At 44.3% G+C, this 14,132-nt stretch overlaps 1 protein-coding gene across 1 annotated transcript in view; it reads right to left on the reverse strand.

Moving 5' to 3' along the window:
* Positions 1-14,132, reverse strand: part of LOC114606318 (E3 ubiquitin-protein ligase NEDD4-like) — a 206,256-nt gene that overhangs the window by 14,505 nt on the left and 177,619 nt on the right. The gene's annotated exons all lie outside the window — the stretch shown is intronic.

Genomic DNA, 14,132 nt, shown 5'->3' on the forward strand with positions numbered 1-14,132 from the left:
AGCAAAAGGTGCTGCCTCTCTTACTCCAACAAGAATCAGCTAAGTTTTTCAGCAGGGGGTTGGTCCACTGTCCCTCAGACCTTGTGGAGGCTTGGACTATATTTGGGAGGGGGGGGATGAACGAATTCCTATGCCCCACAAATAACCCAGAGATGCATTTTAAATAAAAGCAGACATTCTACTCATGTAAAAACACACTGATTCCCGGACCGTCTGTGGGCTGGATTTAGAAGGCAATTGAGCCAGATCCGGCCCCCGGGCCTTAGTTTGCCTACCCATGCTCCAAGATGTACCTTTAGATTCCTTTAGCTTTTCATAGACCCAAGGAAAATCAAGATACAAAAATACAACAGCAAGCAACTACAGTGGTACCTCGGGTTAAGAAATTCGTTCCGGAGGTCTGTTCTTAACCTGAAACTGTTCTTAACCTGAAGCACCACTTTAGCTAATGGGGCCTTCTGCTGCCGCTGTGCCGCTGGAGCCCAATTTCTGTTCTTATCCTGAAGCCAAGTACTTAACCTGAAGCACTATTTCTGGGTTAGTGGAGTCTGTAACCTGAAGCGTATGTAACCCAAGGCACCACTGTATGTGCAATTTCACAACTCCCACGAGAAATACACACACACACACACACACACACACACACACACAATTTTGCCAACTTTGATATAAAAACAACAACAACATTGTGATGAATTACACTCTAGGTATTTTACCTTGCTGAAGCTGTAAAGTGATTACTTATTTTATAGTCGTATTTATTAGTTCGTTTTGTATTTTACGTTTTTGCTACGATTATTATTACTACTGCCACTGCTACTAAATCTGTTGCCCACCCTTCTTCACCAACAGATACCAGAGCAGGTTACAATAATTTCAAATTCAATTATTGAAACAGTCGAAACAAATCCCATTCTCAGGAACAGGGCGTGTCCTAAAAACACAAGCATCTCAGATGCCAACGGCCAAGATGGTGACTGTATATTAATTAGTCAGTAACAACATAATGGTGAGAAGCAGATTAGCAGTCTTTGCGTGGGAAACAGACTATCAAGGAAGTGGTGGACAACAACATTGCATTTTTTCCCCCTCAGTAGGCAGAAAACCTGATTTATCTGAAGGGGGCTACTTCTGAGAAGAACATACTGAAACCAGCCAATTGTGTTTTAATAGTAAAAGCAGCACACTTGAAGAGTGAATGAAATTAGGTTTAGGGAAGCTTTTAATGTTTGATGTATCACAGTATTTTAATATTCTTTTGGAAGCCGCCCAGAGTGGCTGGGGAAACCCAGCCAGATGGGCGGGGTATAAATAATAAATTATTATTATTATTATTATTATTAGGTGGACACTAAATTGGGACGTGGGTGGCGCTGTGGGTAAAAGCCTCTGCGCCTAGGGCTTGCCGATCAAAAGGTCGGCGGTTCGAATCCCAGCGGTGGGGTGCGCTCCCATTGCTCAGTCCCAGCGCCTGCCAACCTAGCAGTTCGAAAGCACCCTCGGGTGCAAGTAGATAAATAGAGACCGCTTACTGGCGGGAAGGTAAACGGCGTTTTCGTGTGCTGCGCTGGCTCGCCAGATGCAGCTTTGTCACGCTGGCCACGTGACCCGGAAGTGTCTGCGGACAGCGCTGGCCCTCGGCATCTTAAGTGAGATGGGCGCACAACCCTAGGGTCTGTCAAGACTGGCCCGTACGGGCAGGGGTACCTTTACCTTTAAATTGCTTTAACAAACATACCCTCCCCATGCCTTCTACCTGTCTGTTGATGACCCTGACTGAAACGCAATATTCATTCTGCACTTATCAGAAATAGATCTTTTAGCTCAGCAGCCCCTAGACTAGAGCATTCCCTGTCTATTGACCTCAGGCAAACATCTTTGCTAAATCGTTTTTAGCACCTGCTGTTGTTAGTGTTTTTAATGTTTGTTTCTGCAAACCTACCCATATCTGTGTTTTAATCTGCAACTTTATTTTAACTGCTGATTTCAATTACATTTTGAATTTTTAAACACTTCCTAACTTCAATGTTTATTGGGATTATTAAGGTACATTTTACGTTTTTAATTTATTTTTTGTGCAAACAGTTGTTATTTAAATTTTGTTGCATAAATAAAACAAAGCAAAAATTGCACAAAAGGGGCCTGGGCGGTGGGATTTCCAAGGTGGCTCTGCATCTGGCAATACAGCCTCTCACGTGGTCCAGATCTTTGTTTTCTCCCTAAATCTTGGACTCTGCTTCTGACGTCTTGCTTGCCCCTGCTCCACATGTCTCTGCCTGGCCCACCTGAGATCTTACTCCACCTGGTTCCATCACTGGGGAAGATGACATAGTGAAACCCTCTCTAGTAGCTTGTCTGGGACCAAGTCCCATGAGACTCCTCTCTTCTCAGATCTCCTTCCATCACAGGATGTCCCATCTGTTCAGTATGTGCCTTTATTATGCAAGTGGTTCCCGTACTTTCTCCCATGCAGACCACCTGAAAATCACCCAAGGGTCTTGAACAACCACCAGGGAGCTTCATCTGGTGTTTTCATTATGTATCCTTCTTCCTTTTGAATTGTTTTATTTATACTATTCAAGTTTATACATTTCACTAATTTTGCAATCATTTTGACATTTCAAAACTTGACTTCCTTCCCCCTTTTTCTGCGGTTCCTTATTCATCTTCTTTAAATATATACTCTTACGAAACTGCAGGTTATTAGAATAATCCTGCCAATGTCTTTATCTGTTTATAATTTATCTGTAAATACTGTAGTCAATAAACCATTCCCATTCTTTTATTCTAAAAATTGGTTATCTTGATTTCTTATACAGTGGTACCTCTGGTTATGTACTTAATTCGTTCCGGAGGTCTGTTCTTAACCTGAAGCACCACTTTAGCTAATGGGGCCTCCTGCGGCTGCCGTGCGATTTCTGTTCTCATCCTGAAGCAAAGTTCTTAACCCAAGGTATTATTTCTGGGCTAGCGGAGTCTTTAACCTGAAGCGTATGTAACCTGAAGCATATGTAACCCGAGGTACCACTGTACTTCCGTTAAGTTTCGCCATTTCTGCACAATCCATAAATTTTTGTATCCAGTCTTCCTTTCCTGGGACTTTCCATTTGGGGGCAAATAACATTTTTTGGGCAAGTAACATTCTTGCCACTGTAGTAATAAGTTTCTATACAGTTTAGATAGTTCTGTCCCTATAATTCCCAAAAGAAAAGCTTCTGGGTTTGTTTTTTTTAACAAACGTTACTTCAAACATTATATATGTTTCCAGCAGATGTCAAAGTGATAAATAACTACCTGACATTCAAGAGACATCTTAAGGCAGCCCTGTTCAGGGAAGTTTTTAACATGTGATATTTTATTGTATTTTTGGTTTTTATGGAAGCCGCCCAGAGTGGCTGGGGAGGCCCAGCCAGATGGGCGGGGTATAAATAATAAATTATTATTATTATTATTATTATTATTATTATTATTATATATCTTTTAAGCGCCAGGCGAAAACATCCCTCTTCAATCAGGCCTTTGACTTATTAACATTCCACAGCCTTTTAAATGTGTTTGTGGGAGGGAGGGATTGTTTTGTTTTGTTTCTATTTATTTTGTGCTTTTATCCTGTATGTTTATCATGTGAACCACACTGTCATCCTCAGATGCAGGGAGGTATATAAATTTGTTGTTGTTGTTATGCCTGTTGTTTCATGATGAATTGTATTTTTATTGCGGCTTTTGCTTCTTATATATAAAATTCAAACATGTACTAACAAGCAATATGAGGAACACAAGAAGCAATAAAAATACAATAAGAAATCTTGTGTCCAGAGGAGGGCAACCAAAATGGTCAAAGGCCTGGAAACGATGCCTTATGAGGAACGGCTAAGGGAGCTGGGCATGTTTAGCCTGGAGAAGAGGAGGTTAAGGGGTGATATGATAGCCATGTTCAAATATATAAAAGGATGTCATATAGAGGAGGGAGAAAGGCTGTTTTCTGCTGCTCCAGAGAAGCGGACACGGAGCAATGGATCCAAACTACAAGAAAGAAGATTCCACCTAAACATTAGGAAGAACTTCCTGACAGTAAGAGCTGTTCAACAGTGGAATTTGCTGCCAAGGAGTGTGGTGGAGTCTCCTTCTTTGGAGGTCTTTAAGCAGAGGCTTGACAACCATATGTCAGGAGTGCTCTGATGGTGTTTCCTGCTTGGCAGGGGGTTGGACTCGATGGCCCTTGTGGTCTATTCCAACTCTATGATTCTATGATTCTATGAAATCAATATGGATATTTAATATGATGGAGGCACCATCTTTCCTCTGCAACCACCCAAATAAAGCTCACAGACCACTAGGGATCTTTGACCACAGTTCGGCAACACCAGAGGCAGCAAACTCAAATTTGCACCTATCCCTCCCCAGCCCATTCCCTCCTCCTTTCTTATTGTGGCCCTTAGGCTGTAACCTATTGTTAAGATGCAATTCCTACTGAGTGCCTATACTGAAAGGAGGATCATGAACATAGTAAATAAGTATAATTACCAGTAGACCTCTTCCTTTTCTGTTGAGCCAGGAGAAATGGAATGAGGCTCAGCTGACTGCAGCCTGGAGTCTTGATTCTGGCTTGGTTGCCTACAGATTATATCTTGCAATGCCTCACCCTGGCATTTTTCCTGGAGACTACCTCTGGGGCTGTCCCACCTGCATGACCCTGATATGAGTCAAGCAGTGATGAAACAAATCCAGGACTTATCTAGTTCACCAAGATGTGACCTTTGGACTAACTGAGGGCAGTACTTGCCAAACTACATGTTTCATTTATTCAACGTAATTTGTATGCACCTTAAACATCTTTGCATAGACATTAATATTATCAATAACAGCCAGAGGTTAAAAACAAAACTGACCTAAAAAGCTCAATATAAATAAAACCGTAAGTTGTGAATGATGATAATATATCTGTTGTTATTTTAATGTATATTCCACTTTTCCTCTGAAAAGGAAACCAAGGCGCCATACATATAAGCAACTGAACATCTAAAAACAGATCCCGTGCAAAGGCAGACCAGGAAAATTGTACTTAACGAGAGGAAATGCCAAAAGATAAATGCTTCATCACAAAAAGTCTGGTTCTCATGTTGTGCAGAATGACTTCATGATAAGTTTATTTTTATATGACCACATGCTAATCCAAAAACTAACCAAGTTCCACCTGACACTTGCACCCAACACCTTCACATTTCCCTCCTATTTCACTTTCAATCTACACTAACTGGCCCTGCAACGATCTGGGATTCTTAATTCCACATTTTCTGTTTATGTATTCAATACATTTATAAACCATATTTGCAACCAACCAACCAACCAACCAACCTACCTACCTACCTACCAACCAACAGCATAGTGATGACACTATTATTTGCTAAATCCTGGGTGTAACTCTTTTAACATGTGAAACCGTAAGTACTTGCGTGGACATACACACACAGTCTTGGTATGCCATGTTCCTCTAGGCCCACCCCATTCTGAGAAATAATGGCTACATGGAGGCATCTCCCAACTTCCAATACATACTTTGAAGGATCATGAATAAGATACCGCTGGCAGTTTCATCCTCCTTGATAGGACACTTCCTTGTTTGTCAAAACCATCCGCAGCAAGGTCCAAACCAGAACGATCCTGAATTGCAATACTGGCTTGGAAGGAGCTATTCAGGTCACAGTTTGTTGGTCCGGACATCACTGTAAACTGCGGTTTGACAAATGGAAGTGTGCTGCTAAGCAAGAGGAAAAAGCAAACCCACCCACCCAGGTCCTGTCTGCATATCATGGTTACCCCAGAAACCACGAACATGTGGGCATCCCCTTCTTCAAGCCGAGAGCAGCAAGCTACAAACCTGAAAGGTGTACTGTACAATAGTTAAGAGTGTGGGGACTAGGACCTGTGAAACCAGGATTCAAATCCCTCATGTAGCCATCAAACAGACTGGTGTCCTGGAGCCAGTCACTGTCTCTTGGAATAAGCTACCTCATAGGGTTTGTTGTGAGGAGGGGCAAAACCACATGCATCACCTTCAACTCCCTGGAGGAAAGGTGGAATATAAATGCAGTAAGGTAAAGGTAAAGGACCCCTGGACAGTTAAGTCCAGTCAAAGGCGACTTTCCTCCCTGGAGGAAAGGTGGAATATACAGTGGTACCTTGGGTTACATACGCTTCAGGTTACAGACTCTGCTAACCCAGAAATAATACCTCGGGTTAAGAACTTTGCTTCAGGATGAGAACAGAAATCGCACGGCAGCCGCAGGAGGCCCCATTAGCTAAAGTGGTGCTTCAGGCTAAGAACAGTTTCAAGTTAAGAACAGACCTCCGGAACGAATTAAGTACGTAACCAGAGGTACCACTGTATGGGGTTGTGGCGCTCATCTCGCTTTCAGGCTGAGGGAGCCAGCGTTTGTCCACAGACAGCTTTCCGGGTCATGTGGCCAGCATGACTAAACCACTTCTGAGGCAACGGGACACTGTGACAGAAACCTGAGCACACAGAAACGCCGTTTACCTTCCTGCCACAGCGGTACCTATTTATCTACTTGCACTGGCGTGCTTTCGAACTGCTAGGTTGGCAGGAGCTGGGAAAGAGCAACGGGAGCTCACCCCGTTGTGGGGATTCGAACTGCCAACCTTCCGATCGGCAAGCCCAAGAGGTTCAGAGGTTTAGACCACAGCACCATCCCTAAATGCAATAAGAAACCAACCATACACACTGGTTCGCACATCACAGTAAGGTAAGTGGGAGGAATTCAACACAGCGCCAGAGTTGTTGTTCACTCAATGCAAGCATCTCTGTTTCTCCAACAATCTTCCCACCTTGAGCTTGTTCTGGGGGGCTTTCCTGATCCTCTGGAGTGGAGCTACAAAAGGAGCTGGAGGAAAACGGGGGGGGGACCCCACTACACCAGTGGGAAGACTTGTGCTGGCTTGCACTAGTAGAACAGGGCAGCTGAATACAGCCCAGTACCTTGATTTTTTTGACCATCCAAATCACACATTTTCATCTCCAACGCAATTTTGCCCCTAATTTCCAAATATAGCTTAAACATACTTATTTAATTTTATTGCATTAGCAGCATTACAACCAGACTCCTTCATTTGCCCCGGCTGCAGCAAAACATGTCTCTCCCATATCGCTCTCTACAGCCACGGCAGGCGTTGCAACCTTCCAAAAGTTTGACATTGTCTCCCGAGACAGACAGGTGCCAACAACCAGTTATTCAACTTGAATGACGGTAGATGCAGTTGTGCCCATTTCTGCGACTGTGCATAATTTGTTGTCGATCAGCGTTTTGCGGGAGGAAATACAAAACATCTTGTCAGTAGAGCATGAGACTCTTGATCTCAGCGGTGTGGGTTGAAGCCCCACGTTGGGCAAAATATTCCTGCATTGCCGGGGGTTGGACTAGAGGACCTTTAGGGTCCCTTCAAACTCTACAATTCTATTGTTCTATGGTTCCATTATTGGGGCATGGCTTCTGAACATTTTTAAGTGAGTACCTCCGAGTCAACAAGGAGATCAGGAATAATTAATATGGAAATAACATTTGAAAAAGGAATAAAAGAACCATTGATTAAAACCTTACACAGGAAGAAGAAAGGAGAACTTAATTTGCAAATCTACAAATTACTATACGTATTAATGCGAACTGAAGTTAATCACTGTAGCTGTGGTATAAGGGATTTTATCAAGAATGGGTTGTATTTGGTTTGAGGAACAGTCTGGAGGCAGAATTAAAGGGAAGCAGACCTTGGGAAGCACATGGGAAGCCACACAAAAATTATAATTGGCTATTTAATTTATTTGAATTTGAATTGGTGCTGCTATTTGGTATTAATATAATATGGCACATACTGGATTTTTGTAATTGAAAATTAGTAAAAATTATTTAACATTTTTTTTAAAGTGTGCAGATAGTTATTTTTCAAACAAATTTATGCAATTTAGAAACCTTTTGATTTTAAAAAAACAAAAACAAAGTGTTTGCAACAATATAAAAAATTATCAGTAAAAAACAATATATATGTACACACACACACACACCAGCCCTCATCATAATATCTCAGGACGGTTCACAGCAATCCAATATAAGCAACCCGAAAGAAGAATTAAAATCAACTTTGGCTAAAAAGAGATAAAACACATGTAACTTCTGCACGTCTGGGCAGGCTTGCCTAAACAAGAGTGTTTTAAGCAGGCGCCAGAAAGAGCACAGTGAAGGTGCCTGCCTGGTGTCAAGTGGCAGGGAGTTCCAAAGTGCAGCCGCTGCCCCACTAAAATATCGGTTTCCTACAAGTTTGAAACAAGTATTCCGTGGCAAATGGAAGAGTGCCAGTTCAGCAGAGCGAATTGGTCGAGTGGGCACCTGGAGTAAGGAGATGGCACAAGTAAAAACTAGTTCTAAGCTGTTCAGGGTTTTCTATACTAGATAGATAGATCATATACTGCAGTATATATGCTTATATACCCTCATCAGTATTGGCATACCGCAGGTAATCCATACTGGCTTCCAAGTGCAGAAAACACTTCACAAGGTCCCAAATTAGGACTACATCTTAAGTCTGCTTTAAGCACTCACTACAGCAAAGGCTACAAATGTTCCTGGACTCTTATAAACTAGAAGAATGGTAATAGGCAGCAAGGCCAAAAACCTACCTTCATTTTAGTGGTGAAGTCTAAACTAGGATCTGCAATATCTAGCAGAGAGACCTTGGGGCAATAGTAGGAAGCTCAGTGACAATGTCAGGCAGGCTGCCACAGTAAGCAAGTAAGTAAGTAAATTGGGTCCTCCCTTAAAGAGGGCATGTATTGCGGTGAGACCTGTAAAACCGACACCCTGTGTTGTGGGTGGGTCAGCCACAACACCTGATTCGTAGGTCCCTCGAAGCTGGGTACAATCTGGCCAATGGGATGCAGTCCAAATGGTTCGAGGGACCTATTTATGCCCATGCACGTAACCCAGAGCTTCCTCTTTTGGCGCATGCCTTTGGCACACCCGCCCACCTCTCCCTACTTTTAGGGTTATGCTCTTGACCTTGCTATGCCGTTGTGTGTCGTCTGTCGTTGGGACAGGGGTACGGCAGGAATTTTCCTCACTTCGCTGATTGGCTGTTGCCATGTGGGTTTCGCCTGCCGCGTATCAAATCATCGCAACTTGTAAGGTTGCGGATAGGTTCAGGTGATAGGGATGGGAGAATGCTCTCGCCATTCTTATGTGAAGGGTATTCCATTAAAGGAATCCAGGGACTCGATGGTTTGGTCAACCCCTGAGAGGGGGTTGTGCCTGTGCCTGAGTCCAGGAGGACACTGGGGTGGCGGAGTTAGCCCGTTCCCGGCTTTCCGCTTATCCAGGTGTTCACCCTTGGCTGACCTATGCTAGAACCCTGGGTCAGCGCTACCTGCATGACAGGGAGCTAGTCGAACCAGAGCCTATGCAACCAGTCACTTTCTGTAATCAATAAAATTGTGGCCTAAATTCTGCCAAAAACCAAAACCAAAATTTTGAGTCATTTGTGAATTATTTAGGGTGGAGGTTTCTGGGTCTGAAAACACAAATGAAAGGTACTCTATTTACTCAAATCTAATGTGCACCTTTTTTGGCTCAATTATGCTGCGAAAATTAAGGTGCACATTAGATTTGATGGCACATTTACATTCCCCAGCAAATAGTTTTTGGGGGTTTCAAGGTTCTGAAAATTGAGGTGTGCATTAGATTTGATGGCGCGTTAGACTTGGAGTAAACACGGTTAAATCCAATGTTCTCGACTACGAGGGAAAGAAAACAAAGCAAGAACCTTAAAGACATTTAAAAGAGATCTAAAGCCACAGATGCAGTCAGAATACTGTGTGCAGGGATATTACAGACAACTTGGAAAAGGTAGTAAAGGTCAATTAGGAGTGATCAGAGGATCAAAACTTCCTTTTAAAGCCTTCCTAGTTTAGAGGCCACAAGGGTGAAGAGGAGAGGGAAAATAAAAACCTTGTAAAAAAATAAATCTCATTACTGGAATACAATGTCGTCCAATGACACTGGCAGGTAGTAGATTTCAGGGGGGGACCAAGGGAAGAACGATGCAATGCCACTCGCAATATTATGTGGAGCTGTTTAAATTAAATAACACTAAAAAAATTAAAGGCAGGGGTCTAATAAAGGAGAGGGCCTGCCAGTGGAAAGCGGCAACATCAGAATAACCCTAATTTAGGATTAGCAGGTGCTTAAAATGACGTCATGGGAGTGAGGTGCTTCTACCTAGACCCAACACTGAGCTTCCCAGGGATTAAATTCTTACACGAGATTTTTTTCCCCCAGGGGGAAATGAAAGAATAAATCGACAGCCAGTACCTAACATCTCTGTGTTGTGGTAACTCCCTTAAAAATAAATAAATCTGGAAGCCTCAGATGCAACACAGCGACGGCCCGCCCCCATTCCCTGGCTTCTACAGCTGTCGTAAGGCCTGGCTACATTTATATATATTTATTCGTATTACGTTCCGAGTACCGATCAAAATAAGAAAAGCACTGTGGTGCAAATTTGGGGGGGGGGGGGGGAGGCACACATCTGATTCGGCAGCAGAGTCTTAGCAACGGGCCTGTCGCGGCAAAGGTGGAGGCAATCGCATGAAAAGAAAAGAAAAACCCAAAGACAAATTTTCTAACAGGAGGAAAGAGATCACAAGGGTTTCTTTTGTCCTTACCTTCCTCTTCACACACTGCAGACAGGCGACAGGGATAAAATTTGGATTCTGGAGCCCTGAATCTCCACTTCCTCTTCCAAAGCAACTTCCTTCTGCATATGTATTTATCCCTCTTTCCCCCTTTAGGTTCTGGAAAGCGAAGGCACACCTCTCCACCGCCACCACCCCCCTCTTAGAAATCTTGCTCTCACGCTGCTAAGCTGGAATTCAGGGAGCTGCGAGCTATAATGATGACTCACAGGGAAGACAGCAAACCTTGTCTGTATGACAAGGGAGCTTTGAATACACACACACACACACACACACACACACACACACACACAGACGACTCCACCTAGGCTGCTTTCCACCACCGTTCCAAGGTACAGTATACTGATTTTTCAAACAAATTCCCTACCAATTCCCTGCCTTCTTCAGAAACGGAAGACAGAAAAGGGAGAAAGCAAAAGCGCTTGGCATTTAAAGAGCTCCTCTTGTGTGCTTAAAGTGCTTTATGTGCCAGGAGGCAGTGTGGTGCAGTGGTTGGAGCGCCGGACCAGGACTTGACTGGGTTCAAATCATACTCTGGTGTGGCGCACTCTCTCTCTCTCTCTCTCTCTCTCTCTCTCTCTCTCTCTCTCTCAGCCTAACTTGTCTCTCAGGGTTGCTGCAAGGATACAATTGGAAAGGGGTGGACCGAGTGCGCCACCCTCAAAACGTAATAAATAAAACAATTACCCCCGTCACAATCCTCACGGTGACTCTGAAAGGTAGAGAATTATTTCCCTCACGTTGGAAAGGGGTGTGTGTTTTGTTTGCGACATCGAGAGAATAAGGCCTGCCTAAATCCACTCAGTGAAATCAGAGGCAAGGCTGAAGCTATAGAACAGGTGAAGGGAACCTTTGGTCTTCCAGATGGTGTTGAACTACAACTCCCATCGTCCATGGCCACGCTTGCTGGGGCTTACGGGAGTTGTAGTTCAGCAACAGCTGGAGGGCCAAGGGTTCCCTGCACCTAATATAGAACACAGAATCATTGAGTTCAGTGCTGTCTACAGCAGTGTTTCCCAACCTTGAGCCTCCAGCTGTTTTTGGACTACAACTCCCATCATCCCTAGCTAGCAAGACCAGTGGTCAGGGATGATGGGAATTGTAGTTCAAAAACAGCTGGAGGCCCAAGGTTGGGAAACACTGGTCTACAGTAACTGGCGGTGGCCATCTTGAGTTTCAAACAGGAAACATTCCCATCCCTACTACCTGCAGATACCAGGGATTGAACCTGAGCCCTTCTATATCCAAGGCGGTTGCTCTACCACTGAGCTACGGCCTTTCCCTGGATGACTGCCGATAGCTCAGTCAGTAGAGCACGAGACTCTTAATCTCAGGGTTGTGGGTTTGAGCCCTGCATTGGGCAAGAGATTCCTGCATTGCAGAGGCTTCATCCACGTGGCCCCTTCCAACTTTATGATTCTGTGAGAAGCATCCTTGTGCTTCTCACAAGGGCTGGGGTCACCAGCGTCAGTGGCACGGATTTAGCTCCTGTTCCAGTGGGAACTGAAAACAGTGATTGATTGATTGATTGAATTTCTATACAGCCTTACACCCGGAGGTCTCAGGGCGGTTCAGAGAACAAAATCAAAATATAAAATCACAAAATACATAATCAAAATAAAACACAACAACGCAATAATCTCCCCCCCCCCAAAAAAAAAAATAATAAAGCCACATTTTAAAAGGGCATGGGATGCCAATAAAATCAACCAAAGGCCTGGTTTAAAAAGGAACGTTTCTGCCTGGCGCCTAAAGGTGTATAATGAAGGCGCCAGGCAAGCTTTCCTGGGGAGAGCATTCCACAGACGGGGAGCCACTGCAGAGAAGGTCTTGTTCTCATGTTTCCACCTTCTGGACCTCTTGAGGAGGCACACAAAGGAGGGCCTCAGAAGATGATCTCAGGGTCCGAGTAGGTTCATATGGAAAGAGGCGGTCCTTGGGGAATTGCGGTCCTGAGCTGCTTTAGGCTTTACGTATAGGTCAAAACCAGCACTTCGGGTCTGGAAACCAATTAACCAGGGGTTTAAGGAATGGAGAGAAACATGAATGCTTACAACGGGTCTTCCTCCACACCAAGTTTTCCTCAGCTTACAAAGATAAGATGTATGTTCCCCATGCAACAGAGGAAGGCTGTTCTAGTGGGCATCTAAACGCAACGGTCCTTAAGAGCCTGGTGGGATTTTTCTTCAAGTCATGATACTCTCAGAGTTTTCTATTATTAAGAGGCAACAGCTGTGTGCTGGAGGCAGAACCACAAAACACGGTGGGAGGAATTTAGCATAGTGCTAAGCAGGTGATTTCTTCAGCGCAAGAGTCTCTGCTTGCCTGATGGAATGATCTGCCCTCTCTGCCCCCATGCGCTGTCCCAGTGATTCTCCTGACACACACCCCAAACCTATTTGGGGGGGGGCACACTAGGGGAGAAGCCTCGTTGCACTAGCAGAAAACCTTGTGCAGCCTTCTGTTGGTGGGGCTTGTAAACTGAATCTTGCTCAGTCCTTTCTGGAAACTCACAAAGCCTTGCACATTAGAGGCAATAACAGAACCAGGCGTGAGGGAACGGAACCAAAAACGTGCCTCTTTCTGGATGCTAGGCAATGCTGCAGTAGAGTATTAGTCAAAACACAGAAAGCCACAGCAGAATGCGGGGTGGAAAGAGAGAGAGAGAGAGACAATATCTGTGAAATCCAATTACCAGAGATGTCAGCTAACGCACATGGAAAGCTGCAACATTTAGCAATTAAGAAAAGGCTTTTATTCTCCCCCCCCTCCCACCAGCTCACTGGCTCCCATGGTAACTATGGCATGAGCATACATCATAACAAAGAGGGAGAAAGCAGAATATGTGTGGCAATCCCAGGCTCCTTGAAGCGTTTGCGCACCAGATGCTCCATCTGAGACAGGGTGAACTCTGCTGAACCAGTTTGTGCACGGAGACAGAAGCGGCTATGTTGAAATCCCAAAAATGGAGCCACACTTTTGCCTTTAGCTCTGGGGATTTCCTAGGAACACTACAAAGACATGCCTATTGCTAAATCTTCCTCCGATAGGCAAGAAGCCAAATTTAAATCCACAGGGAGGCTTCCAGAATGCAAAAGCAAATCACAGCATGCGGCAAATGGGATAGACTCCCATGGCTATTGCAGGCCAAAGCTAGGGGCATTTTCGACATTCAATTGGCATCCCTTTGCAGGAGCGTGAAACAAGAAATCACTTTTCTGTTGAGGGGCAATTTCCCTTGTTATAGGGGGCTGCATACTGTCAGTGGAAGGAGCTGTAGATATTGGTGGGTGGGGCCAACTCCCTACCCTCTGGTCTTTCTGTCAACTAGCCTGCCAGTTGAGGGGGCAGATCAGTCTTGCCAGAAATCTGAGCT

This window comes from Podarcis muralis, chromosome 11, assembly GCF_964188315.1.
Source record: "Podarcis muralis chromosome 11, rPodMur119.hap1.1, whole genome shotgun sequence".
Taxonomy (NCBI): Eukaryota; Metazoa; Chordata; class Lepidosauria; order Squamata; family Lacertidae; genus Podarcis; species Podarcis muralis.